At 37.7% G+C, this 8,682-nt stretch overlaps 1 protein-coding gene across 4 annotated transcripts in view; it reads left to right on the top strand.

The window, feature by feature from the left end:
- The first annotated feature begins 270 nt into the window (after positions 1-270).
- Positions 271-8,682, top strand: part of LOC127424424 (plexin-B1-like) — a 92,814-nt gene continuing 84,402 nt past the window's right edge. For 2 of the 4 annotated variants that reach the window (XM_051669629.1, XM_051669626.1), the window contains exon 1: positions 284-474. The gene's annotated coding sequence lies outside the window, so the exon portion shown is untranslated. Of the gene's footprint in view, positions 475-8,682 lie in introns of all 4 variants that reach the window. The other 2 variants (XM_051669632.1, XM_051669631.1) reach the window with 2 other exon arrangements.

Below are 8,682 nucleotides of genomic sequence, written 5' to 3'. Positions count from 1 at the left end.
ATTGGCCGTGTCAGACATTGCTAGAAACTTTTCTTCCATCTGTTTGAAAAATTCAACCAAATCTGACAAGCGTCCCGTAGCGCATGAAGTTGAACGTAATCACGTCATGGGGGGCCTCCACGGTGTACCGGCCCATTGGCCTCTCTGGTCTTAGTCCGTCCTTGCCCAAGGGTGTCGCTGTGGCTCTGTATAAGCGGTTACTGTACCGCTCCCTGCCTTCAGTTTCCATCCTATGAGAATTGACTTTCAGATTCTAGTTTCAGAACGCTTTCCATGTTTCAGCTTGTCCGTCTGTCATCCACGTGTTGCGTTGAGCGGTTCGCGTCCTGTCATTTCACCTGAAAGTTCCGATGCACCGGTAATAACCGCGATCGCACCGGACTTTTTCCATGTTTCACACACATTAACCGAGACCAATTTCAGTTTGTGTTGAAGTATTTCTAGAGCAGGTAGACTGAAGGAACTCCGTGGAAGGTAAGAGCCATATGTTTATGTGACGTCATAACGATACCTTGAGAAAATGTAACAATTGTTTCAGGGCGCGTGATGTTTGTTAACGCAAACTTACCAGTTATAGAAAAGAAAATACAACAGAGTTGTCATAGGATGCAAGCTGTACAGATATAAACACAATCATTGCATGCGTTTATAGTTGTTTGCTAAGAGTATGGATTGTTATTTGAATGCACATATCTAATGTACAGATGGGTAGTTGACATGTCAAGTAGTGACAACAGTGTCCAGCATATTACAGTATCTAAAACTAATTAAAACCACATTTTACTGTTGTTCATGCATAACTATACAAGCTGTTTTTTGATCTGAGAGAATATAGGGAATATTTGGACTTTTAAAAATGTACTTGTCACAATTTAAGACCATTCAAAAACAGCAAAAGATGATCAACAATGGTGTAAATGTTGAAAGAACCCAAATAGTAACCTCTACACAAGTCCTTGTTTTTTGTCCACTACCCAGAAATGTATTCATCCTATACAAAACCCCTCAGATAAAGAGCTCTTTATTGAAAAGCCTATGTCATGCTTGATCAACTGCTTTATGAGGCTTTTGCATTGGGAATAGTTTGAATTCTTACACGCCTAGTGGCTTGAAGTGTTTTTTCAAGCTCTGGTCCATTCATTCGTGATAAAATGTTATTTCTCTTGGAAATAATTAGGCAGCATCAAAGCCACACAGACATCTTGTTATTTCAAACCTCTGAATAAAGTTCAGCCAGACTTGAGTTCTGGTACCTCAACTGTGTTTGACTTTCTCTACCTGTTGGTGTGTCTGCAGCACATGCCTGTTTCTCAAGTTAGAAGAGAGTTCAGTCCCTTTGAGGAATGAGTCATTAACAGTATTCCAGGGAGAATAATGCAAATGGATCTGTCTGAATTAGAAGTGCATTCACTAGTCCCATTCACTGGTGTGAACTATGTACTTAAAAAGAAACAACACCAACAATCTAGATTTGACATATTCTGAAGAAAACGTGAGTTGTGATTGCCTCTGCCGTGATGCTAGGGTAGAGCTGAATTGTTGCTAGGGTGTTCTGGGTGGTTACTAAGCAGTGCTGGAGAAGCTACCTCAAGACATTTCATTGTGATAAAATTGCTTATTAACTTTTTCTGTGTAAAGTTATGTCCAATTTTACAACTGTGTTGCCATGACGATGTAACGCCGTAAACCCCAACGCACTAAAAATACTTTACATGGGTTTAAATTTACACAGAAATGGGAGTAAGCTATTTTATCACACTAAAATCATGTTAACACACATATTGTTTGTCTTGTGGCCAGACGTTTGAAACATTGAGTATTTTACGTTTACTGATTGGCCCCATTCACTTCCATTGTAAGTGCCTCACTGTAAAATAAATTTGTGTAATCAACATAATGCCTCAAATGCTGTCGATTGAGCTTAACTTGTGATTGAACCCGGAACATTCCTTTAAAACTGTTGTAAGATGATACCATCAATGCACCATTGGACCACCTTTGGTACTTTTTGTAAGGGAGACAAGCGCACACATTATGAGGGGGACTGAACCTGTCATACTTTACTGTCACTTTGGACAAAAGCGTCTGCTAAATGACTAGTTAGTAGTTGCCGCTGATCTGTGAGGTTTTAGTCTTCAACTTTGGCTAAATACATTAATGATAGTGTCTTTGTGAAGCAGACTCAGAATTGATTTACCCAGGCTTTATATCAGTGTAATGATCGCAGAGCAGATGTGCTGCTGTATCACACGGGGATGTCTGCGAGCATTTTGGCTCATTTTCACCAAATCAACACCATGGTCGGTCCTTCACATCCATTTGCATATTTTCTTTTCCCTCACATTATGCATCTACACATGATTGCTTATGAAAACTGTCATTTATATGGATTCTAACGGTAGGGGCAACAACCACAGAATAATTGCTGTTTTGCTCTACTGAAACAAGTCTCTCGTTCTCAGAATATCTGCCTTGCTGCTTGCTTTTTTCTTTCATTCTTCTTTGTTAATGTTTTCCAAAAGTAATTTTGTCAGCACAATTTAACTCATGATCTGAGAATCAGATTTCCTTGTTTTTGTCTTTAACTGGAAGTTTTGATGCATATTGCTGCTTTTTCTCCATGTGATTAATACATCCCATTCTCTTTCTCTCTCTCCCGTTTTCTTCGTTCTTTTGCTTGTGGTTCAGGGGATTTTTTGCTGAAGTGATTAGACTGTTTTGTGTTAATAATCTCTAATCTATGTCCCTCTGCTGCTCTCTCATGTGCTTAGCACTGCAATACTGAGTAATGTGGCCGCCAGGTCCCATGTTCGCTGTATGCTTTTTTTTTTTTTTTTTAAATAAAAAACAATCCTATTGTTTTGCTTCGGACCCAGATCAAGTGGTAACCCAACATTGTACAAAAATGGTTTATTGTGCAAAAGTAAACAAAAATGTTGTATAAATCATGCAGTCAAATTTATCAATATTACCATGAACTGCACAGGCCTAGCAATGTGCAAACTCAGAATGACATGATTAGGCATGTAAAATGATGTATTAATATTAGCCATATTACCTAGCGGCAGATGAATTTGCGCTAAAATACCGTAGAGTTTGATTTGATTAACTTTTGTGGTATCAAAGATATGGAAAGCATTTTCTCTTTCCTCTTAAAATGTTATAAGCCTACTTATTGTGTTATCCTATTTATGCACGGTTATATAGTTAGTTTGATTTTATTTTTTGTATTTTGCATCAGATTCAGAACAAACCTGAGACCCATTTTTGGGTTAAGACCCGCCAGTTTAGAACCTCTGCTTTTAGAGTATTAAAATGTTTCTTTTGAATACTCTGAATGTGCTTTTCCCAGTAAAACATGCTCTGCATTGGTACAAGGAGATAAAAAATCATTTTAGTCTTCAAAAGCTGTTTTATAAACACATTCAAGGTGTAATTCTCCAGCATTACAAAGTGGTTTTCATTAGATGCCATCTTTTTTTAATCCATGCCATTCGATCATAATGCAGGAACATATGGGGCATTACATAAGCACCACAGTCCTTTTGTTTGCCCCATCCTTTACTTAGAAAACCCCCATGTGTCCGCACCGATGGATTACGCTGGTTGTTTGTGGTATTGTTCGTCCTTTAATCAATACCAAAGATATTGAAAATTCCCGCATTTTGCGTAAAAGATTATAAACAATTGCCTGAACGTTTGTTATTTTTGTATGCCATAACCGATAAGAATTGAATTGACACATTCCCCAATATTCAGAATACTGATCGACCAATAGGGTTTTTTCTAAAGTTTAAAGTGTTTCCATAAGCATACATTCAGCATGCTAGCATGCACTGTACTTGGGTTTGCTTAATTCAATTAGGTTTTCTCAACTTAAAGTATTAAAGATGAGAAAGTATTTAAGTTAAGATTACATAGTAATTTTAAGTTCAGCCAATGCGTTTAATTCAATTTAATGTTAAGTGCCATCAAAATGTATGAGTTAGCTAACTTAATATTTCAAGTTAAGAACAATGTTTTCTATATAGTAAAAAATCCAAATTTGAAAAGTTCTATTAACTTAGATTTGGAGTTTATTAACATTTGGTGTAACTGATCAAATTTTGACTTCTAACTTATTAGTGTTTACAGTGTACCTTGTTTCAAATCACTGATTGTTAACTAATAACACATCTTAATAATAACTATTCTCTTATGAGCACATAAGCACACATAATTAACTCACGTCAAGAACTAACAATCTTAACTCACATTAACTGAATTCTAAATAGCCTCTTGTTAGGCTTACATTAGATTTTCTTTTTCTTTTTTTCTTCTTTTTTTATGATCCTAACTCACATTGACTGAATTCTGAGTGATAGCTGAAAATACTGAATTAATCGGCCCTGGGCAACAACAGTTTTTAAACAATCGGTCAGTGTCCAAAAGTGCAGATAATTGCTTTTATCGGCCAGTACGATGTACAATGCCAATACATTGGTGCATCTAACACGTTTGGTGCTTTCTGAATATGTGATTACATTCTTACTTGTATGCATATTGCTTGTTGATGCAAAACATGTCCATGGGCTTGTTTTATCAACATTTTAGGTTAAAAAATGTATATGATTGTATAAGGGAAAGTGTATATAATAGGTCTGTATTAAAGCACATTATATGTTTTTCACCATTTTTAATCACCCTTTGCCTTCTCAGTTTCATTTTAAGTAGTCATGCAGCCTGACTTTTTGAAAGTACAAATATCAGTCTCTCAATATGAGATCATAAAATATGCATGCGCTAAATATATAAAAAAATAAAATAAACAAATGTAGGGAAATGCTGTTTAGAATAGTTTCCCAAAAGCATTGCATGTCAACTACACATATGCACAGAAAAGACTAATGTGCATTTCTGTTGAGTGTTGTGTGCCGGTACGCCCTAACCAAATGTTTTGATCTAGAAAGTCGTAACAAGACACACCATAGAAAAAATAGACTTGAAATTGAATTGCGCTAATTATGTGGGAATCAGTGCGACAATTTACATACAAAATTGGTGATTATGATGTACTAAATGAATTACTTGCATACAGAGTGTGAAATATTTGAACTACATCTGATTAAGCTGGTGCTAAGCAGTGCGGTGTAGTTCATCTTGGTTAGCCAGGAAGAAGCCCATGTACAGGTCTCCATCCATTGGTTTTACTTTCACTCACAATGCTTAAATCTGGAGATGCTGAAGAGGTTGCGAGTTTGACATTGGCTGCCCTCTGTACTCAATCTGGATTATAATGGGATTTCCTTTTAAAAGGATGAGACACACACACACTGACCAGCCTACCTACCAACCCCCCACTCAAACAAATATACATACACACACGTTGCACAAAGGAGACATCTGTTAGTGCATTGTTAATCAGTCATGTACGAATTCAGGGTTATCCCGAGGATCACAGTTGCTCTGCAGAGCACAAAGATTGACTCCGTGAAATTAAATTAAGGAGCACCCTTTTGATATGAAGTGTCTATTAGATATAGTCTGTTTTCCAATGAGTCAATTTTCTCGCAAGCCTTTAATGCCCATTGTTATGATTTTGTTCTGCTAATCTGTTTTTAAACGGTTAATTTACTCAAAAATGAAAGTTTTCATTTGCTCAACTGTCATCATTTACTCATCCTCATGTTATTCCAAACCTGTGTAACTTTCTCGAGTGGAAAGGAGATGTTAGACAGATTTTAGCCTTAGTCACCATTCAGTGTCATTGTATCTTTTTTCATACAATGAAAGTGAATGGTAACTGATGTTGTTCTCTCTTTGTGTTCTACAGAAAAAAGAATGTCATATTGATTTGGAACAACAAAGGGTGAGTAAATGATGACACAATAAAACATTTTAAGTGAACCATCCGTTAAAGTATTGGATAAAGACTGCTTTGTCAGTGGGTAAATTTTCTCGAGAGCCTTTAACTGCCATTGTTGCGATTTTATGTTGCTAGCTTGTTTTAATGGTTGATGTTACTTTGAATACTATTGTGGCGTTTGGGTCCGTTTGTAGAGTACTATACTACACATTCACACAAGTATGCAAAATCCCATTGCATTGATAAACCATGTAAATAAGCACGGGAAGTGGGCATACAGGTCTGTCCAGTCAAACTGAGGTCTGTGTTGTCAGTGTTTATGTTGCAAATGTGTATATGTGTGTGCTACGAGAGGACGAGAATGACAGCCGGGGGAGGGGGACCCAAACAAACACAAGAGAAAATGCACGACGAGACTCAGCAAACGGCCAAAGGGCAAGAGGGAGAGAGGGGAGGGCAGATTTTACCATGCTTGTGTGCGTACACCTGCTCCAGAACAAGATTAACTCACCCTTGCTATTTAATGTCTTATCCCTGGCAACATGCAAGAATATGTGATACGTTTTTTTTTGTCCATTAGGAGATTAGCGCGAATGGTAATTGTGTGTGTGTGTGCGCGCGTGTGCGCACGTCCCAGGTTTGAAACTTCCCAGGCCACTGTTGCAAAAACAAAAAGCTTCTTCCAGACTCTAGACGGGAACTCCTTTTAAATCCAGCATTAAGCATTTTCTGAGCTTGTTTTGAAGTTGTCATCAGTTGGAGCATTGAGAAATAAAGTAATAATTCACACAAAAATGAAAATTCTGGCATCATCTACTTACCATCATGTTGTTCAAAACGAACCTGGTCTTATAGAATGACGTTATTATACCTACATTTTTGCAAAATTATTTCTACGTGGTTGTGGCGCGTTGTACGTATTCTGGCACTTTCCTGGTGAAATGAACTCTAGAGGAGCTACAACAACAATGATCTTTTTTTCTTTTTTTTTTTTATTAACATTTTTTATTGATTCCTATATTAACACATACAAGCAAGAACATATACAAACAGAATCAATACTTAACCTCCTCTATTACTACCCCCCCCCCCCCCCCCCCATCCTACCCAAAACAACATCCCAGTGGTCCCACATAATTATAGACACACAAAAACAAATATTAAAATATAAAATAATTAATAAAATATAATTATTCACACACATAACCTCTACATCTCTCTCTCCACTGTCCCTCCCCGAGAGCCCTCCAAAAATGCCAAATATTTGCCCCATTTTCCCATAAACAAGTCCAAATTACCCAATCCTCTAGATACCCCTTCTTCAAACACTGCCACCCTCCCCATCTCTGTACACCACTCAAGAAATGATGGCGCTCCGTTGGACTTCCAACCCCTTAAAATGACTTGTCTGCCAATCATAACACTTGTTAAAACCCAATTTTTTATAAATTTGTCCCCCAAATTTATGACAGCTCTGTCACCCAAAATACAAAGTAAAACTTGAGTGCCCAAAATGTCAAACAAATAGATCTGCACCTTCATCCAAAAATCTTGAATCTTAACACACCCACAAAAGGCATGAGTTGTTTCTCCAAATTCTGATTGACAACGCCAGCAGTTGGGTGTGTTTTAAGACCAAGCCTATATAATCTAGAGGGGGTCCAGTAAAATCTATGTAGAATCTTAAATTGCATAAGGCGAACCCATGCATCTCTAGATGCAGACTTGACATTTTTTGAATCCTAGTCCACACTTCTTCCTCCAATACCAAATTCAAATCTTTTTCCCATACTCTCTTGATAGAAGTTAAAGCTCCATCCCCCAGACTCCGAACCAGCAGGGAGTAATACACTGATGCCTCATGACCTTTTCCAAAAGCAGTAATCACCTCTCCCAAAGCATCTGCCGCTTTAGGGGAGTGTGTGCTACTCCCAAAAATAGTACTGAGCATGTGGCGTAGCTGTAAATACCTATAAAACTGAGATCTGGGAATCCCAAAATGATGACCCAGATTCTCAAAAGATCTCAACACTCCATTCTCATACAGGTCGCCGAGTGTAACAACCCCTCTCACAATCCATTCTGACCAACAGAAAGGGTACTTATTGATACATAATTTTGGGTTCAACCATATGCTTGAGGCAAAATTTAAATAAACGTCCGAATTAAATACTCTGGCCACTCTTGTCCAAATCATGTGCAAATGTGAAATAACGGGGTGTGACTTAACTTCTCCGGTTAGTTTAATAGAAAGACTTTGCAGTGGTGAAATAGGGGCAACGACTTCCTGTTCAATAGAAAACCAGGGAGGGGCTCTTTCAGGTGGAAGCGACCAATGAGCCAAATGCCTGAGACCGAACGCATAATAATAAAACAAAATCTTGGGTAAGCCTAACCCACCTTTGTCAATCGGCCTATGTAATTTGTTGGAATGTAGTCTGGGACGTTTACCATTCCAAATGAAGGACTTCGCTATGCTATCAAATTGCTTAAAATAAGAGAGGGGGACATCTACAGGGAGAGATTGTAGCAAGTAGTTGAATTTTGGAATAAAATTCATTTTAATAACATTAATCTTCCCAATCATCGATAAATGTAATAAAGCCCATCTGTCCACATCGCTCAAAAACCTTTTTATTAAAGGGTCAAAATTAACTCTAAATAAATCAGACAAATTTGCTGGGAATAAAATACCCAAATACTTAATGCCCTGTTTTGACCACTGAAAGGCACCCGGCTGGAAAGCCGTTACTGGGCAGTATGCTGTCAGAGCCAAAGCTTCAGATTTAGACCAATTGACTTTGTATCCTGAGAACTTGGAAAAGGAATTAATAATT

Source organism: Myxocyprinus asiaticus, chromosome 33 (genome assembly GCF_019703515.2).
Source record: "Myxocyprinus asiaticus isolate MX2 ecotype Aquarium Trade chromosome 33, UBuf_Myxa_2, whole genome shotgun sequence".
In the NCBI taxonomy this organism is placed as follows: Eukaryota; Metazoa; Chordata; class Actinopteri; order Cypriniformes; family Catostomidae; genus Myxocyprinus; species Myxocyprinus asiaticus.
This window is presented reverse-complemented; position numbering and strand designations above follow the sequence as displayed.